Source organism: Mobula birostris, chromosome 9 (assembly GCF_030028105.1).
Source record: "Mobula birostris isolate sMobBir1 chromosome 9, sMobBir1.hap1, whole genome shotgun sequence".
NCBI lineage: Eukaryota > Metazoa > Chordata > Chondrichthyes > Myliobatiformes > Myliobatidae > Mobula > Mobula birostris.
Genome location: NC_092378.1, coordinates 32,478,791 through 32,499,052, shown reverse-complemented (window position 1 = coordinate 32,499,052; position 20,262 = coordinate 32,478,791). Strand labels below are relative to the sequence as shown.

At 40.5% G+C, this 20,262-nt stretch overlaps 1 protein-coding gene across 2 annotated transcripts in view; it reads left to right on the top strand.

Moving 5' to 3' along the window:
* Window positions 1-20,262, top strand: part of cacna1c (calcium channel, voltage-dependent, L type, alpha 1C subunit) — a 687,918-nt gene that overhangs the window by 45,590 nt on the left and 622,066 nt on the right. The gene's annotated exons all lie outside the window — the stretch shown is intronic.

Below are 20,262 nucleotides of genomic sequence, written 5' to 3'. Positions count from 1 at the left end.
CAAAGACATACCAGCTGGTAGGATAATTGGCCATCGTACATTGTCCTGTGATTAAGCGAGGATTAAATCAGGGGATTGCTGGGTGGCGTGGCTGAAGGGATGGAAGGGGCTTTTCTACAATAAATTAATAAATAAATTCCCCATCAGCCAGGCCAGAAATCAGCTCTCAATGGATCAGCCTACAAAAGGGCTCCTGAAATAAAGGGTTTTGAATGAGTGCCTCATATTCTCTCATTTGTTATCTGTTCTTCATGACTGGCCCTTATCCTAATGTTCACCCTGTTGTCCTACCAGACGGTTCTCCTCTTTGTGCTGTATTTTCAGAATATCTATGCTTGTCTTATAAATAGACTATGAACAAAGCAGCAGGCAACTCCAAATTATGAAATCTTGGCTGATGAGTACTGGATCCTTGCCTAGATTCAGAGAAATATTTTAAGAAGCCCTATTGTGGTCTCCACTAAGCTCCCTGAGATCATAGGACATGGGGGCTGAATCAGGCCTTTTGGCCCATCAAGTCTGCTCGGCCATTCCACCATTGCTGATTTATTAACCCTCTCAACCCCATTTTCCTGTAACCTTTGGCACTCTTACTAATTAAGAACCTATAAGCCGCTGCTTTACATATACCTAGTGACGTGGCCTCCACAGCAGTCTGTAGCAATAATTCCACAGATTCATCACTCTGTGGCTAAAGAAATTTCCCCTCACCTCTGTTCTAAAGGTACATTATTTTATTCTGAGACTGTGCCTTTTGATCCTAGACTCTCCCACCACTGAAAACACCCGTTCACATGCACTCTGTCGAGGCCTTCCAATATTTGGTAGGATTCAAAACAATCAGGCACCCACCATCCTTCTAAACTCCAGCAAGTACAGGCCGGGAGCCATCAAACGCTACTCATATGTTAACCCTTTCATCCCCAGGATCATTCTTGTAAAGCAGGTCTCGCAGTAGAGCCGTGGCTGTCATTTAAGCAGTGCTGAGCTGCGCAGCATCTGGAATTTTCAGAGGTGTGAGAAGCGATTTCAAGAATGTATTTTCTTCAGGGCTGTGTGAGCATGGAAGGTGGCGGGATGCCTCAGATTACTTTGGGACAAAGAAATTTAGTTAACTGCTAATTTAACTCTAATTGGCCATAAGATAGTTTCTGTTATACCTCAAGTTGTACAGTTAGAAAATATGATTTATGAATAGCACTAGATTGTGAGCGGTTGATTTAATGGGTAAAAGTTTGCAGTCTGTCTATACTTTGGAGAATTTAATGTGTCTCAATGTCACACCTGCCTAAATCTCTGGTTTTAAAGAAAAGTGGATGAAATCATCCATCCTTGAGTAAACTTCCCCTGTGTCGTACTGAGCAGCAAACTGTGAAAGGTGGCAGAGATCAGTGTCACTAGCCCAATAATGATCCTCCAATTGGGAAACTGAGTGTGGCTATGACCCTGGCTTTCACAGATCTCAGGCAGGATTAAAATGCTGGAAATATACAATTAAGTGTCATCAGTGGAATGAGAAACATGGGTTAATTTTTCAGGTTGAAAACCCTTCATTGATTCTTCCATAATAGAATTGTCTTTGACTGGAAAAATTAAGCCTTTACAAAATTCTCGGATAACTTAATCAATTGAAGTCTGATCTGTCATGTGTATTTCAGCATAACACAATCAAAATGCTGGAGGAACTCAGCAGGTCAGGAAGCATCACAGAAATGATTAAAGAGTTGATGTTTCAGGTCAAGACCGTTCTTCAGGACTGGGAAGAAGCCAGGAGCCAGAATCACCTCCTCTATTACCTCTATTCAGGGCCACAAGCAGACCTTTCAGGTGAGAGAACACTTCACCTGCAAATCCATTGGGGATATCTTCTGTATTCAGTGCTCCTGATGAGACATAGAGTGGGAGACCCTATGTTGAGCAGCTTTACCCCATCCGTAAAAAGCAGGATTTCCCAGTGACTAACCGTTTTAATTCCAATCCCCATTCACATTCTGACATTTTGGCCCAGGCCGGCCTCCTCTACTACAACAATGAGGTCACTCTCAGGTTGGAGGCGGAACACCTTATATTCCACCTGGGAAGCTTCCAACCTGATGGCAGGAACATCGATTTCTCTAACCTCTGGTAATTTTTTCACCTCCCCCTTCCCTCTTCTTCTATTTCCCACTCTGGCTTCCTTATTACTTCTTCTTTTCTCCTCACTTGCCTATTACCTCCCCTAGTGTCCCTATTCCTTCCCTTTCTCCTATGGTTCACTCGCCTCTCCTTTCAGATTCCTTCTTCTCCAGTCCTTTACCTTTACTACTTGTCTCCTCCCAGCCTCTTACTCCATCCACCCTCCCCCACTCTCCTGGCTTTATCTATCACGTTCGAGCTTTCATTTCAGTCTTGATGAAGGGTCTCGGTCCGAAACATCGACTATTTATTTCCATGTATGCTGCCTGGCCTGTTGAGTGCTTCCAGCATTTTGTCTGTGTTACTCTGGATTTCCAGCACATGCAGAATCTCTTGTGTGTATTTGGCATCTTCAGATTTTATTTCAGATTTCCATTATCTGCACTTTTTCTTTTGATTCTCAGGGAGGGCTGTCTCTTTGAAGAGTAGCCTGAGTAGACAATCTTCTTGGCCAAATGAATGTCGTTTTTCTTTGAATCATAAGTGGAAATAAGCTCTCTGTTAGAATTGTGGCTTCCTTTTCTCTTCAATTCCCACACCTAGGGTCTCTCCTTATGAGTGGTGGTCTTTGTGTCCCTCTGCAATCCCAGGTTCTCATTCTGTTCTTTAGTTTGACAAAGAGTTAAATTCAGTTTCCCATCTTTCTCTTATTATTTCTATGCTCCTCCATTGTTCAGTACAGACCATTTTAGCTATCTGTGTACTGTTGTAGATGGACTGTTGGGTGCCACAGTATCTCAAATTTCCATTCACCAACTCAAAATAGTCAGACTGTGACGGTACCATTGATACAGCAGCTGTTTTGTCTCCCCTCTTGCTGTGGAAGTGATACTTGTCTCTCCCTTGTTAGTGAGAAAGGGAACTCAAGGGATATTGAATTGTTGGAATGAAGAGTTAATTTTTGATGTACTGTAGACCATGCTCTCTCTTTGGGGGCTTTACTGTTGCTTGCATGGTGGGTGGTGGGAATGCTAATGCTTTTTGCTAAAATAATTGGGTGAAGTGGAAGGGGGAGGGTTGATGCTGCTTGCTGCTGCTTTTGCATGTGGGGGGGCATGAGGCTTTGGGATTCTTATGTTTTTTTTGTCACTCATTCTTTGGGGTTTTTCTTTTATTTCGAGGATGGTACATGGAACTAAAAAAAAAATAGAAGGCTATGGGTAACCTTAGGTAATTTCTAAAGTAAGTACACGTTCAGCTCAACATTGTGGGCCGAAGGGCCTGTATTGTGCTGTAGGTTTTGTATGTTTCTGTGATGTCTGTTGGGAGTGAGAATTTCAAGTTGTACATTGTATACATTCTCTGATGTTAAATGGAACCACTGAACCACTGAACCACTGAAACAATTAGCAATCCTAGTTACTTGTACTGAGAGAAAATTAGAGTACAAAAGAGAATGGATTCGCTTTTTCCTACAGTTCATAAAATGACTTCTTTCTCTCAGCAGGATTCAGGACTGATCACTTAAATATTTCACTGTCTTTATCTATTAACTTGTTACCTTGTTATTGTAGTGACAGACACTGGTCTGCCTGCCGTTGAAGAGGTCTGAGAATGGACCCTTTGGTTCTTATCTCACTCCAACCAGATGGCCACTTTCCAATTAATTAGGGGACTTAATAAAAGAAACTAACTTCCCAATTCATTACTGCCACAGTGAAGCTGAGAATATTACATGGGATATTGTCTCTTATCTTATTTTGGTTTGGTTCATTCTGTGATCACTCAATCATGGAGATTCAGTTCTTCAATCAAGTCATTATTCAATCTCATTGCTCATTTTTTTTAACGTTCTCAGTTAACTTTGCAGAAAATTTGTGCAAGGCTGTCATCTTCATCTGCATTAATCTCAAAACATTGTCTCAAACTTAAAACATAGCTGTTTCTTCTATTTTTGATGGTTGTCTTAACCCTGCAATTACTGCAGTCTCTCCAAAAGCTTTGGTCAACTAGGAGCTGACAGCTGGGAGTTGGAGCAAAGGACTGAGCCTGCTGTTGAGACTTGCCCTCAGGCAGGAAGTGGAATAGAGACGACAGGAGTGATGAAGAAGACAGAAGTAGTGAATAGGATCTGGCACTGGGTAGGAGGAAAGCAAATGATTGATTGTTGATAAACTAAAATTTGTCACTTTCATGGCAGATGTGGTACAGCACAAACTAAAAGTAGGACAGAAAAATTAAAATTATATTAAAAGCTGCAGAAAAACATCAGTGATAAAAGGCTTAACTCTAGAAATTATTAGTAATGTTTTACAAGGAGGAGAAAAAATATTCAGACTTCAAAGGAGGATTGTTAATGGTTTTTCTGATCTTACAATGGAATGCTAGAAGTTTGTTAGCTAACGGCCAAAACATTCAAGAAATTTGTTGAAGGTTTACCAAATAAATCCGTTTGTTACATGTGTACAGGAAACCTGTTTGAAATCCTGTCACAGTTTCAAGATACAAGGTTATGTTGATATAAAATGCGCTTGGATAACGGGTAATGGAGGAGGAGTGACTACCTTTGTTAAAAATGGGATAGAACATAGTGTTTCAGAAATTGGAGTTATTTAAGAGTCAATTGTGTTGAAATTTAGTAAAAGAATAGTAAAGTACAAATAATATATTTTAAAACCCCTGTGAAAGGTTAACAACTGATATATTAGAAAGTGTGAGTGGAAATGAGAAAAATAAGGTGACATGGTGTGGGGATTTTAATGCTCATATTACTATGTGGGGTTGTAGTGACACAAATGTGAATGGGACAATTGTGGAAGACTTCTTGGAAGAAAATTGTCTGGTGTGCTTGAATGATGGTAGGAGTACAAGGATATTTAATAAAACTGTTTCTGCTACAGATCTTATGCTGGTATCTGAGGGCTTAACAAATGTGTGTAACTGGGAAATAGATAATGATACGACAGTGGAAGTGATCATTTCTCCACTGTCTGTACAATGGGATAGATATCAGATGTAATTTTAAAGAGGCAAATTGATGATTTACATAAAAGTAGATTTCCTGATCATTTGATCACTCGATTCAATTATTCAACTCAAAGAATATTCCAGTTCCTGCTTGAATGTCGAGTTTACGTTGTCTAAAAGGACTATTAATCATTCTGGTCAGATATCATAAACACAAAATAATCTGCAGATGCTGGGGTCAAAGCAACACTCACAACAAGCTGGAGGAACTCAGCAGGTCGGGCAGCGTCCATAGGAAAGATCGGTCGACGTTTCGGGCCAGAGTTCCAGCCCGAAACGTCGACCGATCTTTTCCACAGATGCTGCCCGACCTGCTGAGTTCCTCCAGCTTGTTGTGAGTGTTGCTGGTCAGATATCATCTGGGAAAGACAACATTTATTATAGTATGTTTACATGGTTATCAGATTTAAAACATAAGGAATTTTGGTTTTGGAATTTTTAATACAATATGGTTCGAAAGATGGCTTCCACTTTCCTGGAATTTAGCAGTTGAAATCCGGTAAGAATCAATCAGATCTTTCCAGTTATAGACCTATTTCATGAACTTCATACAATATGTATATAAGATAATGGAATGCATGGTTACAGAAGGCTTTCTAATTTTATGGAAAGTAGTGGAAAATAGCCAATACCAATCTGGATTTTGTAAACTAAGAATGACAATGGACTCAATGTTAAGTTTAGAATCTGATATTCATAAGGCCCAAGATAAGTAAAGAATAGAATTAAAGAATTAATAAAGAATCAGTGGTAGCAGGTTTCTTTGATGTAGAAAAAGCGTATGATATGTTATGGACGCAAGTTGGTTCTTAAACTTGAAAGATGGGAACAGGATCAATTGAATTTAAGGTTTTTTTTATGTGACAGGAAGATACAAGTTAGGATGTGAACAACATTTTCTAAGGAGTATGAAATAGAGAATGGGACTCCACATGAGACTGTACGTAGCCCACTCCTTTTTAATATTATAATTGATATTTTCTTAAATGTTAAATCAGACATTTCCAAATTATTATATGCTTATGATGGTGCAGCATGGAAGAGAGGCAGGAATAAAAATTTTATAGTTTGGAAAATGCAGGCAGTTAGCAATGAAGTAAAGCAATGGGGACATCAGTGGGGTTTTAAATTTTCTGTTGCAAAGACTCAAGTTATTTGTTTTTCTAAAAGGAACATTAAACCCACACTGACCTCAGGTTACATGGTAAGTCTCTTAAGCAAGTCAATGGTAAGGTTTCTAGGTATGTGGATGGACACAAGGCTAACATGGAAGGTGCATGTGAATGAAATTCTAGAGAAGTGTACAAAAGCCCTTAATATGCTCAGGTGCTTAATTGGGTGTCAATGGGGTTCAAGTAGGAAGTCACTTAAACAAATATATATTGCTGTCTTTGATTATAGATGTTTTGCTATGTGTCAGCCTCACCAGCGATCTTAAAGTCCCTAGTAAAATTCAAGTTCAAGCATCAAGATTACGTTGTGGTGCCATTAAATCATCCCCAGTTTTGGCATTACTGGTAGAAGTGTGTGAATCGCCTTTATATCTATTCAGGTTACGGTTAGATATGGTTTATTGGGTTCATGCAAAGTCCGTCATTCAATATTAGCAACATTAGTATTGGGAGCAATGCATTCGTAAGGTCTTCCTATTTGGGTGGATGGGAAATGAATGGGTACAAAATGATATGTTGTTTAATATGGAATATAGTGTCAATGAACTCCACTTCTGCCACTCCTCCATGGCTTTTCCCTTTGCTTGTGGTTGATTTAGGCCTTCTAGAAAAGATCAAGATGAAGGCTAATTGTCTACCAGTGGTACAAGTAGTTCAGCAATATATGGGGTTAAAGCGACATCTTGCAGCCCAGGGCATCAGAGCTTGGAGTTCAATTCTGGCGCTATCTGTAAGGAATTTGTACATTCTACCCATGACTGTGTGGGTTTCTTCCAATTTTGGCTGACTATTAAGAAAAGATTGTCAGACAACGTATCAGTATTCACATCTGAGATGGTTGCTATCATTTTAGCCTTGGAAAAGGTTGAAGAAGTACGCTCTGATTATGTACTTCAGTGCACTGATTTGTGCTCAGTTTTAATATTTATTAAAATATGTACTTCAAATTGTAGGCTTTCATTCTTCTAGAGTGGGACAACATCTGTTAAGGCTGCCGGGTCTAGGTGCCCATTTCTAATGGGTCACTGCCCATGTTCAAACTGAAGACAATGAAGTGGCAGACCTTGTAGCCAAGCAATCACTAAAAATAATGGATTTAAATGCAGCAGGGCCTTTGCATAATGGGAAGGCGAAAGCCATAATTAAAACGTCTATTCGATCACTGTGGTAATAAAGTTAGGATAAGGTAAAGAAAGGACAGCATTTAGAGAAATTTAGAGGATAGTGGAAGCTCAAGTGGGGGGGGGCGCTGTATAATAGGAGAGAAGAACTTATACTTACAAGTTTACATATTGGACCTACTAGATTGAATATTTCCTTGTTCAGAACTAACTTGCATGATACAGGCATTTGTAGGGAATAGTGCAGTTTATATTGTTTGAATGTAGCTCCTTTGAGGTGCAAAGTAACTTCTAATTGCTAAATTGAGATCCTTGGGACAGACACAGTTTAACATGGAAATTTCATTAGGATATCACTGCATTGTAATGTACATAAATGTGTCTGACTTTCTGAAAAGCAATAGACTTTTTGATATCATTTGAGTATTTCTGGAGGGGGGAATTAATTGTCACTTTGCTCCACACTCCAGCCCATTGGTCTGCCATTAAACTTTAGTAGTAGAAGAAGAAGAAGAAGAAGAAGAAGAAAAAGAAGGAGAATAAAACCGGTACATTTTTGTGTCTACCAGCAAAAGGAATTTTTTGTCTAAGCAAAAACCGTTTAGAATTAACCTTTCATTGGAGCTGTATTGGTGCAACGAAGGCTCTGCATTATGTGTACATTAAACAGTTGGACCAGCCTGGAAACAAATTCAGTGTGAGTGTTTCTGGGCTTTCAGCTTAATTCCCAAGATAAACTCTATTGTAAATATTGGTTATCTGTGAGTAACTAATGCTGATCTTTTGGAACAATTGTGGTTTAAAATCATATTGCAAGGCTAACAATGAAATCAGTGCACTTTCACACTGTAACAAAAATCCTTAAGGAAAATTAAAAGATATATATATATATATATATATATATATATATATATATATATATAACAAATGCTTGGAATGAAATGTATTTCAGCAGTCACAATCTGTACCAAGAAATAAACATGAAATACAGGTCCAATGTGGTATGTTTCATGCATTACCTATGAGATTATACTTGTAATTCTGATAAGCTGCTCGTAACTCATCCATATGAAGCTTCTGAATCTTTAACATTTATATTCAGGTAACAAATTTTATGAATAAAAATTTGATGGAAAAACATCTGAAATTTCTAATGGTAATGTTCTGAATTGAAGGGTTTCAACTTGCGATTCCACCGTTGTCAAAATTACACCTGGCACTATAGACTATTCATCATTTTTTAATGTGAATTGTGAGAAAATTGTAATTATGTCTATACTTCAAGGAAGATCTGTTAAATTCTGTCATATCCTCCTTAATGGATCTAAATTTTGTTCTGTTTAAGTTTTGCAAGAAGGCATAAGTTGGCTAAAATAATTTTTGCCAGGACAGGAGTTAAATATTTTGACTAAATGTCATCCTAAATCATCTGCCGAATTATCCATCATAACCAATTTCATTGGATATTTTTTGAATGTCAACTATTTCCAAATTACAAGCAGGGTAACATCATCAACTAAAATTCAACTATTTACAGCTATTTTCAATCACTGGCATGCTCTTTGATGTGCAAATATTTGAATTAAAACGGTAAATGGGATTGCCTTTTGTAATTTTTTTTGACACATCTATTTACTGTTTTTTTCCAATATTTCACTTCTGCAATCTTCCCTTACATCTTGCATTATCCCCAAAAAGTTTGTATTATAATTAAAATATTGCAGATCTCATGTCTGGATCTCACAAGACTAATGCACTTTACCACGTACACACTGGAGCCACACAAGCACCGAAGGGTTATAGAGGAATCGGGCAAGAGAAACATACAACTGAGTTACACCTATACAGGACAATTTTCAAATATCTTCGTACTGTAGCTCAGAAATTAATTTTCTAAATGCTATTTGTCATGACAAACAGAGCTGCAGAGAAAGTTCACAGCGATGGCATTTAATGTTGATAAACATGTTGACAACCAGTGCCAACTTTCATACTGTATGAGAGGGAGGAGAGAAGAGAAAATTTCACAGGTGGGTGGGGTCACTGATTATGTGAAGTGCTCTACTGAGGCAGTGAGAAGTATAGACAGTGTCCATGAAGGGAAGCTGTTTTTAATGATGACCACAGCTCTGCCATTTCTTGTAGTCATGGGCAAGCCATAATCTCAATTTTTACACCCCTAAGCCACTAGGAATTAGTGCCTAACCCTGGTAATCAAAGACTAATTAATTACAATAGATCCCAACACAAGGTAAGGAATATTCTAATACTGAAAAGCTTTCAGGAAACCAAATCCTCTAAAAGCATACTGCTTTATTATTGTCACCTGCACAGAGGTACAGTGAAAAACCTGTCTTGCATACCGTTCATACAGATCAATTCATTACAACAGTGCATTGAAGCAGTACAAGGAAAAATAATAATAGTGTTACAGAGGAAGTGCAGTGCAGGTCGACAGTGAGGTGCAAGGTCACGAGAGGTTAATTATGAGCTTATTTTATTGTACAAGGGGACAATTGGTTTTATAACAGTGGGATAGAAACTTTCCTTGAGCCTGGTGATACATAATTTCAGACTTCGTGCGGTGCAAGAGGAAGGAGAAGACATGGGTGGGTGGGGTCTTTGATTATGCCGGATGCTTTGCTGAGGCAGTGAGAAGTATAGACAGAGTCCATGGAGGGAGGTTGTTTCTATGATGTCCACAGCTCTGCAGTTTTCTTGTAGTCATAATGCATCTGGATACAAGGCTTTCTTTGGTGTATCAATAAAAAGTTGGTGAAGGTAAGAGGAAACATATCAAATTTCTTTGGTATCCAGAGGAAATGGGGGCCAGGTGAGTTTCTTGATCATGTTGTCTACGTGGTTGGATCAGGTCAGGCTATTCGTGATGTTGACTTTGACCTTGAAACCTACCTCAGTACCATTGATGTAAATAGGAGTATGTGCACTGCCCCCGCCCCAACTTCCTGAAGTCAATGACCAGCTCTTTTATTTTGTTGACATTGAGGGAAATGTTGTTGTCATGCAACCATGCCATTAACTTGCTATCTCCTTCCTGTACTCTAAGTCATTCTTATTTGAGATCTGGCCCACTATGGTGATGTCATCTGCAAATTTATAGATGGAGTTCGAACAGAATTGTCCATGCAGAAATGAGCGTATAGAGCAGGGTTTCTCAGCCAGGGTTCCATGAGAGGTCACTTGGGGTTTCGCAAGAGATCGGGATGGAAAAAAATAAGCATGGTTTTTTGAACATGCAACATGCATTGCTAGTGCTGACAGTGGTGGGCAGTGACTGTGGCGATTGGTTACCAATCTCGTTAGAGATCTCTCAGCCCAGTGGGACCTTGTTTATTTGGTTGAGTCCATTTTTCATTTTTGACGTGGGATAGGGGAGGCCGTTGATAATTGGTGAGGGCTGTATTGCTCATGGGGAAGACAGGAGGCTGATGAGGAGCAGCAAGTGGTTTTTCTGAGCATTAAATGAACTAGTCTATTTTTATATTTTATGAACCCCTGTGTTTTACGGACATGTCTGATGGTCCAATGTGGCAATTTTTGAATTACAATCTTCTGAGTCATTTCACTGCACTAGTGCAACAACGGACACAAAAAATAGTCCGTCTTTACAGTGAATGCTACTTATCAGTGGGATTTACATGGACTGGTGATCCAAGTTATCCTATCCCATTGTGCCTAATCTGTGGCAAACAACTTACAAATACAATAATAACGCAGGCAAAATTGAAAAGGCACTTAACTACAAATCATAGCCATATGACACATAAAAGTGCTGATTATTTTATACGGTGATTGGAATCGCAAAACAAAAAGAGTAATGATTGTGTTAATATAGTCACAGTCAGTAAAAAGTTATTTAGTAGCAGAACTTATTTTCCAGAAGAAAAGTCACACAATTGGTGAAAACCTAGTAATGCCAGTGTGTAAAGTTATAGTGGGTAAAATGTCAAGACAAAATGCAGTATGAGAAATTGAAAAGGCTTCATGCTGAATGATGATGATGGCTGGTTCTTCACTTGCAAAGATCAGGAGGGAATAAGAGTCCTCAGTAGCAAAAGCACGATCATTGGTGACTGCAGAGGCCAATTCTAGATCTGTAGTCTCTGGAGCAGTAGAGACACAAGAGCAGCTGGGATGTGGGCACTTGGGTAGTAGGATCCTTCCTGCATCTCCTCTTCCCTTTGGCAGTCGCTCGTCTGGATTCCTCAGAATTCTTGGTTGTGCAATGGATCAGCATTCTCTGTCACAAGCCACCTGCTGCCTGCCACTCGTTGACCTCAATATTTGCCTGAGAGAGCAGCTGCTTAATTTGGTCTTTGTACCTCTTGCATGGAGCACCATGATCTCTCTTGACCTGAGAGAGCTCTCCAGAGAGTACTGCTTTCGGTGATCTGGAGTTGTCCATGTGAGACATGTGGCCTGGCCACCTGAGCAGCAAGGTGGCTTCAATGCTTGGAAGTTGAGCCTTCTCCAGGACCTCGTTGTTGGAGACACAATCCTGCCAGCTGATACCAATGATGGAGTGGAGGCAGTGCTGATGGAAGCGCTGGAGGAACTGGATTTCCTTGTGGTACAAGACTCAGGCTTTGGAGCTGTATAGCAGTGTTGTGACGACAGCAGCTCTGTACACCTGGGTTTTTGAGGACAGGCGTGGCTGGTGGTTCTTCCACACACATTTCTGGAGGTCCCAGAAGGTACTGCTGGCACTGGTGAGTCGAGTGTCAATGCCCCTTACCACTGTAGTGTCGATGGAAATGACGCTGCCCAGGTAGGTGAACTGCTGAACCATGGTGAGTCATCAGTGGTGATCCGTGGCAGGTGCTAAATCCCTCAAGGGGGCTTCTGATGGAGGATCATTGTTTTCTTCAGACTGACTGTTAACCTAAAAGCCCTTGCAGCCTTGGCAAACTGTGACTGCAGCCTGTAGCGTGTCCTCTGCATGTGCAAGAAGAGCACAGTTGTCCACATATAGCGGCTCGAGAATAGGCTCTTGCATGGTTTTTGTTCAGGCGAGGAGGCGACCACTCTCAAACAGTATAAGTTGTCACATTGATGACTGCCACAGGATGCTGAAGAAGTTTTGTGTGATAAAATGAAAAACAGCAGCTTCTCTGTCCAGGTTAATGAGTCAACAGATTTCACCAATAAATGTCACGTTGCAGCATTTGCATGATCTGTAAATGATGGTGAAATTCAAGAAAACATTTCTGTTGCAAAGAGCTGCATGCAACAAGCAAAGGCCAAGATAAATTTAATGTGTAGTCTTCATACCTGGAAACAAAAGGTCTGTCTTGGAGGAAATGTGTTGGCATCTGTACTGATGGTACCCTGTCAGTGGATGGCGCCATGAAAGGTTTCATTTCTCTTGTAAAACATCCTGACATTGTCACAACACACAGCTTTCTTCACAGACAGGTGCTGGTGTCAAAAACTCTTGGAAATGAAATGAAATGAAAGAAGTTTTGGATGATGCTGCAAAAATGGTTAACTTCATTAAACAAAGAGAAATTCACACGAGAATGTTTAAAAAACTATGTGAAACCTGGACAAAAAGCACACCATTCTTCTGCTACACACAGAAATCTGGTGGCTTAGCACGGGAAAGAGTTCTCAACAGGATGTTGGAGCTGAAAGGTGAATTGCAGGAATACTTTCAAGAAAATAGCAGGCCAGATTTTGCTGTGTGGTTTGAAGATGAAGAATGGTTGCAGAAACTAGCCTACAGAGCAGACATTTTTCATCATATGAACCAGTTGAACAACTCTCTGCAAGGCCCTGGAGTAAATGTTTTGACTGAAAGTGACAAAATTCTTGGATTTAAAAGGAAATGGAATCTTTGGATAAATCATGTTGCAAAAGGAAATCTTGGAATGTTTCCACTGCTGCTTGGTCTTGAGAGTGAGAAAGGCTATAACTGATACTCAGTTTATGCAGAAAATGCCTGTGGTAATACCCTGTTCTTATCCCAGATTCACAATATTTATGGGATCAAATACAATTACGTTAAAACTACCACCAAGGTCAGGGCAGTTCTGGTCCCTGCCTTTCTGTGTACAAGGAAAATATAAACAATTTACAGTAAGAACTTCAAAACACTGGACAAAGTTTCTCCACAAAATGCAAAATCCACTGGCAGGACAGGGAAAACAATGTCAGAGTGTCTCCCAGACCAGGACCATTCAAAATTTTCTCCAATGCACCTGACACTGCACCTCCAAACAGGCACTCTATCCTAAATTCCATCATGACAAGACTTTTCCAAAAGTAGAAAATGATCAAGTATGTCTTCAGGACATCTTGGGGAAGGTAGAATGTAACAGCCTCATTGACATAAGGGAATCCCCAGCCCAAAGTCATTCAATGATAGAGATACACTTAAGAAGGCAGAAGGACTTCATGTCTTTCTGACAGAAGTACATAGAAACTAACTGCATATAATGGACAGAGTATACAATTTACTTACCAACCTGCCAACCTACCCATCAGCTCATCCCCTTTTCCACCCTCAACAGATTCTACAGTTTGCACATTAGACTCACCAATGAGAAATGGGCACAAGCATCCTTGTTTCCAAACATATGTCTAGAAGTAAGTCATCTAACAAGTGAAAGAAAATAACCAGCTGAAATTTCATGCTGTTTTAATGCCATAAACTCTGAGATACTACCACAAAAGCAACTATCAAACAAAAGTTGCAAAAAGTATGTGATCAAAAGTGCAGGCAAAAACTTAACCTTTACAAATATGTTTTTGAGAAAAACAGTAAGCTGAAGATCAGGATGGGAATTCAGAGCCCTAGGCCTAAGCAAATAAAGTCACAGATGCTTTTACCTTGTCATTGTACAGTAGTTGCTGTTTTCTTTTAAATAGGAGGACCACAAAAATAAGGTACTTACTTTAGTATTCCAGCTAAATGCATAAGCTTTTATACAATCCAGAACAAATCAGAGAAGTGTATGACCATAAAATTGTGAGGTATTTCATTAATTTCTCTGGTATATCACTGGATAAGAAGCCCAATGAGAATTGAATGGAATGATAGCGGCAAGAAAAAGCAAAAGAGAACATAGAACAGCACAACACAGGAACAGGCCCTTCCTCCCATGATGTAGTGCTGAACTAATTAAACTAGCAATAAAAGTCTAACTAAAGTAATCTCTTCTACCTACCAATATCCATATCCCTACATTCTCTGCACATTCAAGTGCCCATCTAAGAGCCTTCTGAATGTCTCTAACACCTCAGGCCTCAGGCTCCAGCACTCATGGTAGTTTTAAAAAACCTCCCCTCCATATCTTCCTTTAACTTGCCCCCTCTCACTTTAAATGTATGTCTTCCAGAATTAAACATGAAGGAAAAGCTGTCTACTCTAGCTGTGCCTCTCATAATCCTATAAACTTCTATCAACTCTATGGTCTGTGGAGCTTCAGATCACTGGGACAGATGCTTGAAGGGGTTAGCACTAGATTTAAAAAGCAAGTGGGGCTTGTTGGGTAATTCTGCTGAGCTTGAGATCATTTGGGCAATTAGGCACCTGACAAGGGCCAATAAAAGAAGTTAATTTTAAATAAAGTGGACATTGTGGGAGCAGCCATTAATGGAGTGGTTCAGAGAGTGGGGAAATAAGGCTTTGGTTCAAGAGAAAAAAGGTGGAGACTTGGTTGAGATTTTTGTCAAATTTGGATAGGTTAGGTGAGTGGGCAAATTCATGGCAGATGCAATTTAATGTGGAGGTCATCCACTTTGGTGGCAAGGACAGGAAAACAGATTATTATCTGAATGGTGGCTGATTAGGAAAAGGGGAGGTGCAACGAGACCTGGGTGTCATTGTACACTAGTCATTGAAAGTGGGCATGCAGGTACAGCAGGCAGTGAAAAAGGTGAATGGTATGCTGGCATTCATAGCAAGAGGATTCGAGCAGGGAGGTACTACTGCAGTTGTACAAGGCCTTGGTGAGACCACACCTAGAGTATTGTGTGCAGCTTTGGTCCCCTAATCTGAGGAAAGACATTCTTGCTATAGAGGGAGTACAAAGAAGGTTCACCAGATTGATTCCTGGGATGGCAGGACTTTCAGATGATGAAAGACTGGATTGACTAGGCTTATACTCTCTGGAATTTAGAAGATTGAGGGGGGATCTGATTGAAACGTATAAAATTCTAAAGGGATTGGACAGGCTAGATGCAGGAAGATTGTTCCTGATGTTGGGGAAGTCCAGAATGAGGGGTCACAGTTTGAGGATAAAAGGGAAGCCTTTTAGGACCAAGATGAGGAAAAACTTCTTCACACAGAGAGTGGTGAATCTGTGGAATTCTCTGCCACAGGAAACAGTTGAGGCCAGTTCACTGGCTATATTTAAGAGGGAGTTAGATATGGCCCTTGTGGCTAAAGGGATCAGGGGGGTATGGAGAGAAGGCAGATATAGGGTTCTGAGTTGGATGATCAGCCATGATCATACTGAATGGTGGTGCAGGCTCGAAGGGCCTACTCCTGCACCTATTTTCTATGTTTCTCTTACTTTCTTTACAGTGCCTTGCTAGAGTAGTGAGAATGGATCCTAGGTCAGTGGTGTGCTCCTCATGCAAAGTGTAGGAAAGGTTTAGATGGAGCAGGATTTGTTAGTTGTATCCAGGAGGGATTCCTGACACCATGTATAGAGAGACCGATTAGAAGAGAGACTCTACTGGATCTTATACTAGGTAAAGAACTTGGTAAGGCGACAGATTTCTTGGTGGGTGAGAATTTCGGAGACAGTGATCACAGCTCCCTGATCTTTACCATAGCTTTGGATAGGGATAGGAGCAGATGGTGTGGGAAACCATTTAATTGGGGAAGGGCACATTATGATTCTATTAGGTAGGAACTTGGGAAATGAAACTAGGCACAGATGTGCTCAGGGAAATGCACAATGGAAATGCGGAAATTCCTTTGTTCAAGAAAGGTAACTTGAATATCCCTGGGAATTATAGACCAGTGAGTCTTACATCAGTGGCAGGCAAACTAGATGGAATAGATGGGATGCATTCTGGCTGGAGATCAGTGACCAGTGGTATTCCACAAGGATCTGTTCTGACACTCCTGCATTTTACAATTTTTTGAAATGATTTGGATGAAGAAATGGGAGGGCAGGTTTGTAAATTTGCAGATGACATGAAGGTTGGTAGTGCTGTGGATAGTGTAGAAAGTTGTCATAGGTTGCAATGGCATGTTGATAGGATGGAATTCAATCTAGGAAAGCTTGAAGTGATACACTTTGGAAGATCTAACTTGAAGGCAGAATACAAGGTTAATGGCCGGGTTCTTAGCAGTGGGGAGAAACAGAGGGACCTCGGGGTCCACATCTATGGATCCATCAAAATTGCTGCGCAAGTTGATATGCTTGTTTAAAAAAAGCGCATTATATGATGGCCTTCATTAGTTGTGGGACTGAGTTCAAAAGTTACGAGATAATTTTGCAGCTCTATAAAACTTGGTAAGACCTGGAACATTGTGTTAGATTCTGATCACCTCTTTATAGGAAGGGTGTGAAAGCTTCAAAGAGGTTGAAAAGGAGATTTAGCAGGATGCTGCCTGAGTTGAAAGGAATGTCTTATGAAGACAGTTGAGTGAGCTAGGCCTATACAGATAGTGGTAGGTGCATGGAACACACTGTCAGGGTTATTAATAGAGGCATATACATTAGGCACATTTAAGAGCCACTTGATTGAAAAAGTGGATGGCTATGTTGGAGAGAACGGTTAGATTGATCTTAGAGTCGGTTAAGCAGTTGGCACAACATAATGAGCCAAAGAGCCTGTAGAGTGTTGTACTGTTCTATGTTATTCTATGTTTCCCCTTAGCCTTTGCCACTTGAGAGAAAGAAAGCTAAGTTTGCCCAACCTCTCCTTATAGCACTTTCCCTCTAACCTAGGCAACATCCTAAAAAACATCTGCTGCACCTTCTCCATTGCCTCCACATCCTTCCTACAATGGGGCTATCAAAATTGATTCTTCTCCTATCCTTTCTCTTCTCCTGACCTGCCTATCACCTCTGCCTAGTGCCTCTCCTTCTTTCCCTTTCTCTCATCAGATTCACTCTTCTCTAGTCCCTTATCTTTTCCACCAATCACTTCCCAGCTTCTCACTTCATTACTCCCTTTCCCAACCCACCTACCCTCCCCCTCACCTAGATTCACCTATCACCTGCCAGCTTGTACTCCTTCCCCTCCCCCCACCTTCTTATTTTGGCTTCTTCCCCCTTCCTTTCTGGTCCTGATGAAGGGTCAACTGTTAATTTCTCTCCTTAGATGCTGCCTGAACTGCTGAGTTCTTCCAGAATTTTGTTTGTGTTACCTTGGATTTCCAGCATCTGCAGAATCTCTTGTGTTCAAAATTGAATGCAATTGCTTATGAGTTTCACTTTGCAGAGTCAGGACTTGATGTGAGTGTGCAAGAGTTTAAAAGAGACAAGTTAGCCTACTTGTCTCTTTGACTAATTAGTTATGTAACAGCAGCTCATAAAAAGAAGGTGCAAGAATGGGAAACAGAATTTTTGGTGAGGAACAGGTTAAGTTTCTACTTTCCTGTTAATCTGTACCCTTTGCTTTACTGTAGACAAAATGGCAGTCAAACCAATGGAAAGTTCTTCCTTCAAGATGTGGGATGCCAGGGAAACTCATGGTCTCCCTGATTACTACATCTGTGGGAAGTGAACCCGGCTGTAGCTCCTGATAGACCATGTCAAAAAGGTGGAGGTGCTGATGGATGTACTTAGGATCATCTGGGATGCTGAGGATATCATACTGCAGATGAGAGTTTAAGTGAAATGGCCTTGCCTTAGGTACATGGGTGACAAGCAGCATAAGTAAGGTGGACATTGCAGAGTTCCCATGTGTCCATTCTCTCACTAACATTCCTTCCCTTTGTCCTTTGGATACTTTTGGGGGGGATTAGGATGTAAACCTTTCAGAGGCTAGCAGCAGTAGCTGGGCCAGTGGCAGCATGCCCGCGTCTAAGTCGAAGGGAAGGGTGAATTTAAGCACAGCGACAGTAATAGGGGTGCAGATAAGCATTTCTGTGACCACAATCAGGGCTCCAGGATTGTGTGTTACTTCCCTGGTGCCAGGGTCCATATAGGTACCAATGATTTAGACAGGAATGAGGATGAAGTTATGCAAATTTATTTTAGAAAGAAGGCATGACAAATAGGAGTGAAAGGAAAGACAGCAAGAGACAAGCTAATAAACAAGGTGGGTCCGATAGACTGAAATGTGTTTATTCATGCTAGGAGTATTATTTGAGCCTGGAATTGCAATGTTATTGCCATTTTAGAGACCTAGTTGCTGAGTGACAGGAACGGCAGTTCAATGTTCTTCACTTTCATAGAGAGGGTTAAAAGAGGTGAAGGGGGTTGCACTACTGATGAGGGAGAATGTCACAATGAGGGGCCTTAACATGCCCAGTACTGGTTGGAACTATCTTAATACAAGAGGCTTAGCTGGGGTAGGATTTCTTCAGTGCATCTGTTAGGGGTTCTTGAAACAATATGTGGAGAGTCTAACTATAGGAGAGAACATACTGGACAGGTGACAGACCAGATAGTGGGTGAACATTTTGGGAATAGTGACCACATCTGATTTCTTTTAATATAGTTATGAGAAAGGATAAGTACAGACCTTATAGGAAGATACTAAATTAGGTTAAGGCAAATTATAACAGGATAAGATTGGAGTTAAGGACTGTTGATTGGGAGCAGCTGCTGTTGGACAAGTCCATGACTGACATATGAGCTGATCAGAGTTCAGGAATTGCATGTTCCGGTAAGGAGTAAAGACAAGGATAGTAAGGTAAAGGAACATTATATGACCAAACAGCCTTAAATTTAATCTGAAAGAAAATGGATGCATATGTATTGTTTAGGAAGCTAAAATCAGACTGGGCCCTTGTGGAATATAGATAGCAAGAAAGTGATTAGGAAGGCTAAATGTCACTATGTAATATCCTTGTCAAGAAAGATCAAGGAAAATCCCAAGACATTCTATATTTGTATTAAGAAAAAGAGGACAACCAAGGAGAAGAAAGAACCATTCAAAGATAAAGGAGGGGTATTTGTGCTTGGAAGCAGAGCAAGTGACTGAGGAACTACATGAATACTTTGTATTGATATTTACTGAGGAGAAGGATCTGAAGGATTGTGAAAACAGAGTGGGGCATGCAAATGTGCTGGGACATCCTAAGAGTGAGGAGGTGGTAGTGCTGGTGGATGCCCCTAGCGTCTGATAGCATATATCCCAGAATATTGAAAGAAACAAGTGAGGAGATTGCTGGGACATGGACAAAGACTAGCAACAGGTGTGGTCCCAGAAGACTGGCGAGTAGTTAATGTTGTTCGATTATTCAAGAAGAGAAATAGGGATAATCTATGTTATTATTGGCCAGAATGCTTCCCAATATGTGCATGGGATTTTTGTGCATTTGGAAAAACATAGAGGCAATCAGCATAACCTTGTGTGTGGCAGGTTGAGCCTTACAAACTCAATGGTGTCTTTTGAGGAGGGACAAAGGAACTTGTGAGGGTATGGCCATGGACGTCATCTATGTGGAACTTAGTAAGGCATTTGGTAAGGTCCCTCATGCTGGGATGATTCAGAATATAAAGCTAAAGAAGATAAAGATTATCCCTATTTCCTTTCTTGAATAATGGCACAACATTAACTACCCACCAGTCCTCCAGGACCTCAGAATTTACAATGGGTGCTGTCCAGGAGAGTCTAAAAATAGAAAAGTATTTTTAACTGTGTTCTCTACTCCAGCAGTTTTAGCCCAT